This window comes from Dasypus novemcinctus, chromosome 30 (assembly GCF_030445035.2).
Source record: "Dasypus novemcinctus isolate mDasNov1 chromosome 30, mDasNov1.1.hap2, whole genome shotgun sequence".
Taxonomy (NCBI): Eukaryota; Metazoa; Chordata; class Mammalia; order Cingulata; family Dasypodidae; genus Dasypus; species Dasypus novemcinctus.
In genome coordinates this window covers 16,986,203-17,000,593 of record NC_080702.1, presented here as the reverse complement: position 1 = coordinate 17,000,593, position 14,391 = coordinate 16,986,203, and the positions used below count along the sequence as shown (strand labels likewise).

Below are 14,391 nucleotides of genomic sequence, written 5' to 3'. Positions count from 1 at the left end.
CGCCTCTGTTTTCTTCCCAGACTCTCCCCAAATCAGCTGCTACGCTCCTCCAAGTTCAAGGAAAGAGAGAGAGAGAGAAAAAAAAAAAGCCAAGGGCTAGCGTAATCAAGGACCTCAGACGGACCTCAGGGCGCGGTGGGTTCAGGGATGGAAGGTGCGTGATATTGTAGACTCACAGTGTGTGAATCTCTGGAGTGTGGGCCACCAGGGTTTAGGGACACAGACCTGGGAGCCACGCATCTTATTAACACGGGGCCTGGGAACACCACGGCGCAACAAAGCCTTCAGGGATTGCAGTGGCCGGGCTGCCAGCCCTAGGGGGCGGAGTCCCGCCCACAACTTCTGACCTCCGTGTCAGAAACCCAAAATTCCACCTCTCACAATAATCTCTTCTGTCACTGTCTTACCAAATCGACATCCAGATACCTCCTGCCCTGCAAGCCTCCGAAACAGCCCGCTCAGGGTTTTGGAGCACCGCAGCACAACAAAAATTTCAGGGATCGCCGCATCCAGGCTGCCTGCCCGGGTGGGGGTGGGTGGGTTTCCACCTACAACTTCTTAGCTCCATGTCAGAAACCCAAAATTCCAACTCTCACAAGAATCTCCTCTATCACTGTCTCACCAAATCGACATCCGGGCACCTCCCACCCTGCAAGCCCCCGAAACAGCCCGCTCAGGGCTTGGGAACTCCCCAGCACAGCAAAGCCTTCAGGAATTGCTGCAGCTGGGCCGACAGCCCGAGGGGGAAGGGTCCTGCCCACAACCTCCGACCTCCGTGCAGGAGACACAAAATTCTACCTCTTGCAAGAATCTCCTCTGTCACCGTCGCACCAGATCGACGTCCAGACATCTCCTGCCCTGCAAACACCCAAAACAGCCCGGTCCAGCAGGACTCCAACCCTACTCAGCCGCTTCTTTGTAGGAGAGATGATGAGGTGCACTCACTCAGATGCCATCTTGCCCCGCCTCCTCCTCTTGGTGCTTTAGAAGAACAGATGGGAAACGGTGGTCAGGTCAAAGGCCCAATAAGGAAGTATAGGGACATCTGTGGAAGGGTACATGCTTTGCTTGAAAATAAATCTCTCAAGTCCATTTTGCTTTGCAACTGCAAAATTATTAATCAGTGGAGAAACAAATGCTGCTGAGGTAATGATCCTTACCATGTAGTTAATAATCTGCTGTTGCCTTTTTGGATGCCCTTTTAAAAAAGGGGTCAGTTTGAAGTTGACCCCACTCAACATTTACCTCTCCTACAAAATTGTTTATGTCAAATATAAGACACATGATTAGATATTCTTATCTGAAGTCAATGGAAAGAGAAAGAAAGAAAAAAGGTAAAATTTAATTTAGAAAAGAATAGCGACCCCACCTCAGCATTAAATGGTGCTACCTCATCTTCTCAGTCATTGGGAAGCTCCACCATTATTTATTCCTTGGGAGCTAGGAGGACACAGCATTTCTCCAACCACATTGTGGTTTCAGCCATGAATTATTCAGGGAGTATTTTGGCCTTGGACAATAGGGTAGAGTGTTTGGAGTGTGTGGTTTAACAAGTACAGTATAAGCTGCTGCTGGGCCATCCTTCTTACTATAAGAAGAATAGCAAAGACAGTAGGATGAAAGATTTGTGAATCAGAGTGCTTGGTTTTGTAGTTAATGGCAACCTAAAGTAACTTGGAATAATCAGTTAACAAATGGTACTAAAATTCAAAGACAGTGTCCCTTGGTGCCTCCCATTTGTTCTGTATCTCACCTAAATTTCCAAAACTGCCAGTGTTTTCTTGACATCTTTCAGATCATTTCAATCTCCATGTATCCACATATGCTGATCACGCATTTACCTTATGTTCTACCATTTTGGTGGACTGAATTCAATCCTGGGCAACACAAATGCTCTGGATTTGAAATTATCTCGTTTTTTCCCCTCAAAACTGAGTGTTTCCATAGTATGTACTGATTTTGCTTGCTCTTGAGGCACCTGCATTTACATAGAAGAAAATGCTGTGAGAGTTCATTCTGTTTAGTGTTTGCTCATGTCTTGGTGATTTTAGAAAATCAGATTTTGGTGATTTTAGCAATAGTGGTATGTCAAAGACCAGAATAATAAGTGTAGAGCTGCTTCTGTCCATTTGGTGGTAATTATAAAAGTCTTATTCAAGGAAGAAAAATTACTTCTGAGGAAAAGGCTCCTTACCATACAGTTTATAAGCTGAAGCTGCTTGTTTTATTAGGAGTCCCCTCTCCAAAATTTCTCCTCCCCAAAAATGGTAGCTAGCGTCTGTAGTGTACATAGTCATATTTTCATGTCTGTACTCAATTGAAAAAGAATGAATCCAAGGAAGGAACATATCCATCTTAGAGAAAAACAGGTGACTTTATCTTGGCATTAGATATGGCCTCCTCATCTACCCTGTTAGCCCGAAGCTCCTCTAACATGTCTGCCAAGAGAGCTGGGAGGCAAAGAAACTGTCACCTTGCTCAGGGAACGTGATGTGATTTGGTCTAGGAAGGGGCTAGAGTGTATGGAAGCTGTTGGTTAACAAACGTGGACTGACGTCCTACTCAACATTGCATCATAGAAGAAAGAGACCAAGGAGAGGAGCAGGAAAGAAATAAGAAATAGACTTCCTGGTTTTGTAGTTAAAGACAATTTGTATTAGTGTAAAATAATCAGCAAATAGTCCTGTGGTGCTGTGCTACAATGATTCAGAGTCCTGTTACTCCTCCTGCCTATTTTGAAACCCAGCTAAATTGCCAGTATCTTTTTTATTCCATCTAAGACGGTTTCTGCCAATATTGCATTTCTTATATATTATATAGGATTTTAAATAATTACTAAGGTAACATTTAAATAACATAAAATTTGCCATTTCAACTACCTTTTTACGATTTATTTTATTTCATTTATTTCTCTATTCCCCTCCCCTGTATTGTCTGGTCTCTGTGTCCATTCACAGTGTGTTCTTCTGTATCTGCTTATATTCTCATTAGGCGTCTCTGGGAACAGGTACTGGGACCTTCCCGAGTGGGAGAGAGGCAGTCATTCTCTTGTGCCACCTCAGCTCCCTGATCTGATGCGTCTCTTATTGTCTCTTCTCTGTGTCTCTTTTTGTTGCATCATCTTGGTGTGCCAGCTCTCCGCATGGGCCAGCATTCCTGCATGGGGCAGCACTCTGTGTCAGCCAGCACTCCGCTCAGGCCAGCACTCTACATGGGCCAGCTCACCACATAGGTGAGCTTGCCTTCACCAGGAGGCCCTGGGTTTTGAACCCTGGACCTCCTATATGGTAGATGGGACCCCAGTTGCTTGAGCCACATCCATTTCCTTCAGTCGTTTTTATGCATATAATTCAGTGGGATTAATTACATTTACACATTGTGTTTCCATCACTACCGTGCAATACTAAAGCTTTTTCATCACCTGTACATGAACTCTATATATAGCACTCCATTCCCCCTGACCCAATAACTTCAGTCTGCTTAGAAGTCTTTGTGAATTTGTTTATTCTAGAAATTTCATATAAGTGGAATCATACAATATTTGTCCTTTTGAGTGTATCTTATTTTACTTAGTATAACGTTTTCAGGTTCATTCATGTATTAGCATGTATTAGAACTTGATTATTTTCAAAGACTGAATAACGTTCTGTTATAGGTATAGAACACACTTGGGTTGCTTCAACTGTTTGGCTGTTGTGAATAATGCTTGTAGGGATATTGGTGTACAAATAATTGTTTGGGTCTCTATTTTCAATTTGAATACACCTGAGTAGGGTTGTATGTCATATGGTAATCCTTTTAAGTTTTTGAGGAAGCGCTACACTGTTTCCAGCTTGCTATAAAATTTTTCATTCCCACCAGCAATGTATGAGAACTCTTATTTATTCACATCCTAGCACTTGTTATTTTCCTTTCATTTTTTTTATATTGGCTATCATAGTATCACTCATTTTCATTTTCATTTCCCTAATGTATAATGTCTTTGAATATCTTTTCATGTCCTTATTGGTCATTGGTATATCCTCTGGAGAATTATCTATTCAAGTCCTTTGCCCATTTTTAATTGGGTTGTTTTTCTTTCTGTTGCTGTTGTGTTTTAAAAAAATTTTTATTCTCTTTTTTTAAAGATACATAGATTACACAAAATGTTACATTAAAAAATATGAGGTTCCCACATACCCCACTGTCCATCCCCCCCATTCCTCCCACGTCAACAACACATTCATTGCATTCGATGAATATATTTTCGAGCACTGTTACATAGCATGGATTATAGTTTACATTGTAGTTTACACTCTGTCCCAGTGCATTCAGTGGATTATGGCAGGATATATAACATCCTGCATCTGTCCCTGCAGTGTCATTCAGGACATCCCCAAGTCCCAAAAATGCCCCCATGTCACACCTCCTTTTCCTCCAGAGGCCACTGAGTTCACATCAATGAGATAATTGCTTCCATTGGTAGAGTCACAATAATTCTATATTAGAATATCAGTCAAGTTCACTCTAGTCCATATTTTATTCCTCTATCCTGAGGACCCTGGGATGGTGATGCCAACTCCTCTCAATTGAGAAGGGGATTCTTTCCCACATGGCTGGTGCATGTGACTCTCATGCCTGCAGCTGTATGCTCTCTTGGTTCCTGGGTGTAGTGGTTGTCCATCCTCACCTCCATTTCAACTGACCTGGGTAATTCTAATGAACTGGAGTGTAGGTCCTCCAACACTGCTGAGGCTCAGGGTCCAGTTGGCACATGGACAGCCCAGAGATCCAAGTCCCCTGGGCATATAGCATTCCCAACCCAAGCAGAGGTTCAATAAAAGGGACAGAAAAGGCATGTGTAGAAAGTCACATCTTAGTCTAACGCAATCACGCTTAGGAGGACAAGTTCCCAATTAGGACCCACTGTTAAGGCAATGATCTCTTGAGCTATCTGCCATGACCATAGGACCAGGGTGTCTTCATAGCCCTCAGGAGCACCAATACTTCAGGGTGTCTAGTATCATCTTTGGCTGTCTATGAGACCCTGCTGAGACGTGCATAAGCATGATCCCTCTGATGACCTCTCAACTCATTTTGTAGTCTCTTAGCCATATAAACTCATTTGTCTTTACCATTTCCCCTTTTAATCAAGGTCTTTTTCCAGTTACATCACCAACTTATGCTTGGTTGCAAGCCCTCGGTGCCAGGGACCCTCATCCCTGGGAGTCGTTTCCTATGCTGAGGAGAAGGTAATGCATTTATATGCTGTTTGATCAGAGAGTGGCCATATTGGAGCAACATGGAAGCTCTCAGAAGGTAAGTCTTAGGCACCCTGCAACACTAGGCCAGGTTGAAATTTCAATGACAAGAGGTACACAAGCATAGGCATCAGTATCAAGGTCCCATCATTGGACCATCCTTCTTCACTGGTCATTGCCCTTGCCCTGTGGGGATTGTTAGTGTTCCATTGGGGAATGTGTGAGAGCTCTCCAGATGGGAACCCAGCACTCCCTCACTTGTCATGTGAAACTCTACCCACTGTGTCAATACCCAATGAACCTACAAACATATCTATACCCTCTATATCCATGCCAAGGTGAGCTCCCTCCCATACATCCCCCACTAATGACATCCAGCACCAATGCTCCTCTCCTGCCATAGTTGAACCCTCTGTGATCCAAAAGTTCTTCAAAATGAAGCCTAATATATGGCCAATTAATAGGAAAATTAATAGGAAAATGAGATAGTAATTCTTAGTTTAAACATTAGAAAGGAAATGCATATTGATTTAGAAACCCTAAAAAAAGCTTAGAATTTGAGATATTAAAAAATGGGAAATATTGCAAAAAATATTGTTTGACGTTTTGCCTTATATCACTGTAATAATAGGTGTTGTCCTGTATGTACAGTGGCAAGGCTATCTCTTCCATTTCTTCTTCAGTGTCTTATCTCTTTTTTATATATTTTTCATTATGTCTTCAAAGAAGTTTTAGGTTACATTAACATCACATACAGAATATAAGGGACTCCCATATACCCAACATTCTCCCCCTTCTCTCTCTTCCCCGCCAATGGTATTTTTACATGTGGATGTTCCATTTGCTACAACTGATGTATAAATATTGAAACGTAGCTACTAAGCATGGTCAGTAGTCTACATTATGGGCTACATTTTAGAATGTACACTCTTTATAAGTTTTTAGTGAAATTCAACATGGCCTTTATCCATCGTTGAATGATCATGCAGAACACTTCCATTGCCCCCCAGTTGCCCCTCTTCCACCTAGTCTATTCCTCTCTTCCCCTCCCCTCCTGGCGCACAGTGACAACCAAGCTTCAGTGCTTGAAGAACAAGATTCATAGATACTTGTGACAATGCCGAGGGCTTGACATACTAGCCTGTCCTCCCCCGTTAGGAGCCACCCCTGTTATTGAGAGACACCATTCCCTCTGAAATCATCAGCCTCCCCAGGTTGGGTGTACAACACCTTCCTACTCATTGTGTGGCTCTCCATCCATTGATATAACACACTGTGACAAAATGAGCACTCACACATGCCCTAGAAGCCTGCTCCAGGTGCATCCTTTTTCAGATGTTCCCCTTCCAAACCCCTAAACCAATAACCCTTCATTGTCATATTGCTGAAAGGTTTTCTGAACATAGTAGTTTGACCCACACACCTGCCAATCTCCTGTGTTCTCCTGTTCCCTCCCCCAACATTCCCCCTAGTGCCATGGACTTCTGACCCATCCTTCCCACCCTAGACCTTGTCAAGCTTGCATTGCCCAACCTGAGAGTAACCCTACTCCCATCATATCCCTTCATTGCCCAACTACTTACTTCCTCTTTATCTAGATTTTGCCTGTGTGGGTATTTGCTCACAACCACCTTCTACCGTTCTATTTCCCATAAGCCTGTCTTCCAGACTCTAGCTCTCTGAGTTGGCTGGATTTGCTTAATTCACATCAGAGAGGTCATGTAATATTTCTCTTTTCACACCTGGCTTCCTTCCCTCAACATAAGGTTCTCAAGATTCATACATGTTATCCCGTGTGTTCGTACTGTATTCCTTCTTACAGCTAAATAGCATTCCATTGTATGTGTATACCACATTTTTGTTTGTCCATTCGTCTGTTGAAGGGCATTTGGGTTGATTCCAACTTTTGGCAGGAGTGAATAATACCGCTATGAACATTGTGTGCATGTATCTTTTCATGTCCTTGTTTTCAATTCTTCTGGTTATATACCCAGAAATGAAATTGCTGGGTCATGTGGCAGATCTATAGTTAGTTTTTTGAGGAACTGCCAGTCTGTCCTCCACAATGACTGGGCAATTCTACATTCCCACCAGCAGTGGAAGAGGGTTCCTATTCCTTCACATCCTCTACAACACTTGTAGTCCTCTGTTTTTTTAATAGCCGTCAGTCTATTGGGTGTAAAGATGGCATCTCATTGTAATTGCATTTCTCTAATAGTGATGTTCGGCATCTTTTCAGGTGCTTTTTAGTCATTTCTATTTCTTCTTTGGAGAAGTGTTTGTTCAAATCTCTTGTCCATTTTTAAATCGTTTTGCTTATCTCTTTAGTTTTTAAATATAGGTTTTCTTTATATATGCTGGCTATCAGGCTCTTATCAGATATATGGTTACCGAATATTTTCTTTCATTGAGTAGGCTGTCTTTTCCCTTTCTTGACAAACTCCTTTGTGGTGCAAAAGGCTTTAATTTTGAAGAGGTCCCTTTCATCTGTTTTTTTCTTTTTTTTCTCCCACTTTTAATTGTGAAGTTCATGAAGCCATTTCCTATTACAAGGTCCTGTCGATGCTTCCCTACATTACCCTCCAAGGTCTTTGTGGTCTTGGCTTTTATATTTAGATCTTTGATCCATCTTGAGTTGATTTTTCTATAAGGTTTGAAATGGTGTTCCTCTCTCATTCTTTTGCATATGGATGTCCAGTTCTCCAAGCACCATTTGTTGAAGAGGCCATTCTCTCCCAGTTGAGTGGACTTGGTGGCCTTGTCAAATATCAGGTGACTGTATGTGTGAGGATCTGTATCAGAACTTTGAATTCGGTTCCACTGGTCAGTATGTCTATTCTTGTGCCAATACCATGCAGTTTTGTAGCTTTGTGTAGTGTATTTTAAAGTCAGGTAATGTGATTCCTCTGATTTGATTTTCCTTTTTTCAATAAATGTCTTTGAGTGTTCAGGGCCTCTTCCCCTTCCAAATAAATTTCATGGGTAGCTTTTCCAATTCAATAAAAAGTGCTGTGTTGATTTTTATTGGGATTGCATTAAATCTGTAGATTAGTTTGGATAGGATAGACATCTTAATGATATTCTTCCTTTCCATGAACAAGGAGTATTCTTCCATTTACTTACGTCTTCTTTGATTTCCTGAAAGTGTGTGTAGATTTCTGTGTTTGTCATTTATAGCATTCAATTCATTCCTAGCTATGTGATTTTTTAAGTTACTACTATAAATGATATTTTTTTCTTGATTTTCTCCTCGGTGATCTTTACTGGTACATGTATTTGAGTTTTGCACAGGTGGTGTTCCGCTAGCCAGTCCAAGAGCACATGATTGGGTGCCTGGCGCTGTCCGTCAAGGGTAGGGCCCCTCCCTCTTAGGGGCGTGGAGACCCTGAGTGGGGCGGGCCCTCATTGGCCCAGGCGCAGGCGCAGAAGCTCCGCCTCTCAAGTCCCGCCCAGGCCGTATAGGTGCGGCTCCTCTAAGAGCTCGCGGTGTTTGGGGAGTGCACGAGGACCTGCTGGCGTGTTCCGGGGGTGCCCCCCAGGACCCCGAGGGCTGGAGGGACATGTGTAGGCCGGCATGGGGGCTGCGGGAGCACTCGGCCCCTAGCCCAGGGACCCCTCCCATGTCCCCTGCACGAAAGCGGTAAGTTTGGGGACCCGACTTGGCGTCGGGGCGGGGCGCAGGCGGGCGGGGACCCCCAGAGGCGCGGAAAAGCGGGCGGGCGAGCCTCCACTTGCTGCGTCGAGGGGGTGCCTGTGCCGCGCCCCTAAAGTTCCTGCTGGCTCGCCTTCGGGGCGCGGGTCCCGGAAAGTTGTTCGAAGTGCCCGGGTCCCGCGTGCCGTCAGGGCCAGTTGGGGACCGGGCAGGGCCGCGCCGGGTGGAGGCGCTGCTTCCATGGGCGGTGCGGGGCGGGGGGCGCAGGGTGCAGTCGGGGTCCCGGCCCAGCCCGACTGGCCTGTGACGCGGGGCCCGGTGTCAGAGTAAGGGTCCCGCGGCCCACGGGAAGGGTGGGCCGCCCCTCCCACAGTCCCACCTTTCCTCCACCATGGTCATCTCCCCCCCCCCCGCGCCCCCCACGGGTCCTTCCTTCCCCATCATACCCTCACAGTCCTCCTACCCCCCCCCCAGGGTCCCTCCTATCCCAGGAAAGTCCCTCCCCCATAGTTCTTCCAACCCCAAGGCCCCTCCTACTCCCACACAGTCTCTCCTGCTTCCCCACAGCCCCATCCCCTGCAAGGTCCCTGCCCCTCTACCCTCCTTCTTCCCCCCCCCATGCTTCCTCTCCCTCCACACTGTCCCTCCTGCCCCAACAAGATCCCTCTCCCTGCCCTAAGGTCCCTCCCTGCACATGGTCCCTTCTAGGCTCCTATGGTCCCTTCTCCCCCCCAAAGTTCCTCTTCCTCGCTTACTGTCCCTCCCCCACATGATCACCCCTCCCACCCCACCCCATGGTTCTCCATAGGCCGTTCTGCCCCCCCAAAGTCTGTCCTTTCCCTCTCCATTACCCCACCACCATGATCCCTCACCACCACAATCTCTTCTGCCCCCCAGTGGCCCTTCCTGCCCCCCCACCACTCCTGTTCCTGGATGGTCCCACCTGCTCCACCATGCTACCTCCACCCCCACAGTTCCTCCCGCCTCCCCAATGTCCTGCGTGCCCCCCCAAAGTCCCTCTTCCATCCCCACGGTCCCTCACTCCCCACAGTCCCTCCTGGCTCCCCGTCCTTCCTGCCCCCCCCAGTCCCTCCTCCCCTGCCACAGTCCCTCCTGCCACCCATGCTCCCTCCACCCTCATGGTCACTCCCACCTCCGGAAGGTTCCTCCCACCAAGGTCTCACCCTCAAGGTCTCTCCTGCTCTTACAAAGCCCCTCCTTACCCCTTACCTTCCCTCTTCCCCCACAGTCCCTCCTGCTTCCCCAGGGTCCCTCCCCCCCTAGGTCCTTCCTCCTCCCCATGGTCCCTTCACCCCACTGTCCCCCCTTCCTCCCCATAGCCCCTCCTGCTCCCCCCACAGCCTCTGCCCCTTGTCCCTCCTCTTCCCTAGTCCCTTCCCCCGAGGTTCTTCTGGTCCTCTCCAACATCCCTCTTGTCCCCCCCCATAGTACCTCCTGTTCCCCCCAAGGTCTTTCCTGCTCTGCCATGCTACCTCCAACCCCCACAGTTCCTCCTGCCTCCCCAGGGTCCCTCCTGCCCCCCTAAAGTCCCTCTCCTACCCCCATAGTTCCTCTCCCCCATGGCCCTTTCTGGCCCCCATGGTCTCTGTTGTCCCCCACAAACCCTTCTGCCCCCCGCCCCCCCAGTACCTTCTCCCTGTCAGGGTTCCTCCTGTTCCTCCAAGGTCCCTCCTGTTCCCACATTATACCTCTTGCTCTGCCATTCTCCCTCCACTCCCACAGTTCCTCCCGCCTCCCCAGGGCTCCTCCCCCTATGGTTCCTCCTTACTGCCCCATGCTCCCTCTTCCACCCACCCTGTAGCGCCTCCTGTCCCCCGGATTCCTCCCCTGCCCCCCCCGTCCCTCCCGTCATCTCACAGTCCCTCCTCACCATCATGGTCTCTCCTGTCCCTCTTTGTCCCCTCCTGCCCCACTGTGCCCCTTCCTACCCCCCTACATTCCCTCCTGCCGCCCCTTGGTCTCTCCTGCCCACCACAGCCCTTGCTGCCTCCCTCCCCACCTCCCATGACCTCCTCTCCACCCCTGTGGTCCCTCCTCCCCTCCATGGTCCTTTCTCCCTCTCCACAGTCCCCCCTCCCTCCCTGCATTCCCCTGGGTACCCCACATGGTCCACCCCTTTGCCCTGCCCTCTGCCCTCCTGGTACTCTGAGGTCCCTGGGGTGCTTCCCCTTTCAGCAGCCCCCTTCCCAGCCCCTGCACTTCAGATTTGCCTCTGGAGCCAGGCAGAGGCTGCTTGGCTTTCTTCTCCCACCTGGAAAGGTGAGGCTCAGGGCCTGGACTGCAGCAGCTGGCTCTTAAAGGGGTTACTGCTGAGGGGGAATTGATCACTCCCAGGGAAGTGCTCCTGGGAAGGCCCAGGGGGAGTGTGACTGACACCCGGTGTGTGCCTGCAGGGAGCCCAGTGAATGGGGACCCCTCCCGGGAGGGGCCTCTGGGTGCAGGTTTGTGTCCAGCCCAGGAAAGTTATAGGGACAGCGACAGTTTGCAACTAAAAGTGTGTATCCTTCCCCAGTGGTCTGCAGATGTGGGCCCCTCCTCTCTGAGGGACTTTGCATTCTTTGGGTCAAAGCCCTGGTGAGTTGCTGGAGCCTTTCATTTTCTGTCTTCCTCCTGTGTTGTACTGGGTTCTGCTTTCTGGGAGTACACAGGGCAGGTGAGGTCTGGGTTCTAGGGGCCCACTCCCACTGTGTCGCCTCCTGGCTGTGGCTGCACTAGAAGGCCTGGGACAGCTTCAGCCTTGGCTTCCCTCAGAGCTCCCCATGGTCCCAGGGACACTCTTTTCCTTTTGGTAGTGGTTACATACCATATGATCTCTCAAAAGTGTATGATCCGTGGCTTTTAGTGTAATCACAATATTGTGCATTCATCACCACAAAAACTTGAAGACATTTTCAGTACTTTAAGGAGAAAAACCCCACGCTCCTTAGCAGTCCTTCCTCAGCCCTACATAACCACTGATCCAACTTCATCTTTATAAACTGATTTACATTTACATTTATGTAAATGAAATCGTACAGTATGTAGTACTATGTGTCAGGTTTCTTTTACTTAACATAAGTGACATTATGATATTAATTTTTTTAGTGTTAACATACATTTGTCCAGTTTCAAAGAAAACAGTCATTTATGCAGTTTTATCCATATTTAAATAATTTTTTATTCGCTTCTTTGAAGATAAATAGATCACACAAAATGTTACGTTCAAAAACATAAGAGGTTCCCATGCCACTCCCCATCCCCCACCCCCACTTCTCCCACATCAACGTCTCCTTTCATCAGTAAGAAACATTCATTTCATTTGGTGAATACACCCAGTGAATGCCCCATATCACACCTTTTCCTCCCTCTACTTACCATCAGCAACTCCCATGGCCATCATCGTCTCCCTATCAATGATATATTTTTTTCCATTTCTAGAGTCACAACAGTTATATGGTAGAATACCAGCAAATCCACTCTAATCTCCTTAATATATTCTTCCATCCTGTGGACCCTGGGATGGCAATGTCCAGTCCACCTCTAAATCGAGTTGTGGTTAGATCCCACATGGCCAATGGATGCGATTCTCCTGCTTGCAGTTGTAGACACCCGCAGTTCCCTGGTATGGTTGTTGACCATTCTCATTTCCCTGTCAGCTGACCTGGGTAAGTCCAACGAACCGGATAGTAGGTATTGCAACTCTCCTGAGGCTCAGGGCCCAGCTGGCACATGGACAGCCCCGAGATTCAAGTCTCCTGAGCATACACCAAGCTCAGCTCCAACCACAGGTTCAGTAGAAGTGACAGAAGAGGCATGTGTAGAGAGGTCACATCTGAGTCCAACTCCATCACACTGAGGAGCACAAATTCCAAAGGAAGGCCTGCTGGCAAGACAGTGAACTCTAGAGCCAGCTGTCATGACTGTAGAACCTGTGTGTTTCTGTAGTCCTCAGAAGCACCAGTACCTGCGGTTGTATCTACTTTGGCTGTCTCTGGAATTTTGCTGAGCTGTGTGTAAACGTGACCCCGCTAATGAACCCCTGACTCATTTTGACGTCTCTTAGCAATGTAAACGCATTTGTCTTTACCATTTACCCCTTTTATTCAAGGTCTTTCTCTAGTTGAATCAGCAGCTGGTAGTGATAGTAATCCCTTGGTGCCAGGGAGACTCAGGGTGCTTGAAATTAGGTAGTTAAAGGTGCATATATATTTATGGATGAACCACCTTTTATCCATTCACCAGCTAATAGACATTCGTATTTTTTTTCCAGTTTTGGCTGCCATGCAGTTGCCCTAGGAGTCATTGCATGGACACAATTTCATTTGTCTTGGATATATTTCTTGGAGTGGAATTAGCAAGAATTACGGTAAGCTTATATTTTTAAGAAACTGACAAAATATTTCCCAAAGTGGCAACAACATTTTGCATTCTTACCAGAAATGTATTAGGGCTCCAGGTTTGCCACATCTTCTTTACCAGTTGGTATTATGTCTCTTGGTTTTAACCATTCTAGTATGTATAGCAGAGGTTTTTTTTTTAAAGATTTATTTATTTATTTACCCCCCCCCTTGTGGCTTGTTTTTTTTTTTTTTTTGCTGTCCTCTGTGTCAGTTCACTGAGCGTTTTTTTTTTTTTTTTTCTGTCTGCTTGTCTCCCTTCGTTGCGTCACCTTTCTGTGTCAGCTCTCCATGGCGCATGGGCCGTCAGCTCTCCACAGTGTACGGGCCAGCTCACCTTCACAAAGAGGCCCTGGAGAGGGAATCCAGGGTCTCCCATATGGTCGATGGGAGATGGGAGCCCAACTGATTGAGCCACAGCTGCTACCCTGTATGGCAGATTTTGACATGTGTTTTTCTAGTGATGAAAAGAATCAAATGTTTCTTCTTTGGTAAATGTGTATTTACATGTTTTCCCATTTTTAGGAGCTGTTTGTCTTTTTCTTAAAAAAAACAAAAACAAAAAAAACAAAAACATATAATTCATCCAAAGTGGTCAGTCAGTGGTATTTGGCACAATCACATAGTTGTTCACTGATCACCTCAGTCATCATTAGAGCATTTTCATTATTTCAGTAATAATAAGAAATGAAAAACAAAGAAGAACTCCTTACCTCTTGATCACTCTATGCTTCCCCTGCCATCAACAGATCCCATTTCTGAATACTTTTTATTTCCTCTAAAAATTCATGTTTACATTTTATATAAGTGGAATCATACATTATGTTATACTGTATTTAGGTCATAGTAATGCAAGGTGCCTGTATTTGTCCCTTTGTGTCTGGCTTGCTTCACTCAACATAGTGTTCTCTAGTTAATCCATAGTGGTCCTACAAATAGTGAATAAGCGTTCCTATCTCTCCACCTTCTCTCCAACGCTTGTAGTTCTCTGACTTTTTAATAGTGGCCATTCTGATAGCTGTGAAATTCTATCTTGTTTCGATTTGCATTTCCCTAATCATTAATGGGGTTGAATATTTTTTTGGCCATTCTGATAGCTGTG

At 46.6% G+C, this 14,391-nt stretch overlaps 1 long non-coding RNA gene across 1 annotated transcript in view; it reads left to right on the top strand.

Annotated features, from left to right (window-relative positions):
- The window catches only part of LOC139437924 (uncharacterized), a 195,706-nt gene that overhangs the window by 53,338 nt on the left and 127,977 nt on the right, over positions 1–14,391 (top strand). The window contains exon 2 of the long non-coding RNA XR_011647801.1: positions 13,163–13,258. This is a non-coding gene — a long non-coding RNA (uncharacterized lncRNA). The remainder of the gene's footprint in view (positions 1–13,162; positions 13,259–14,391) is intronic.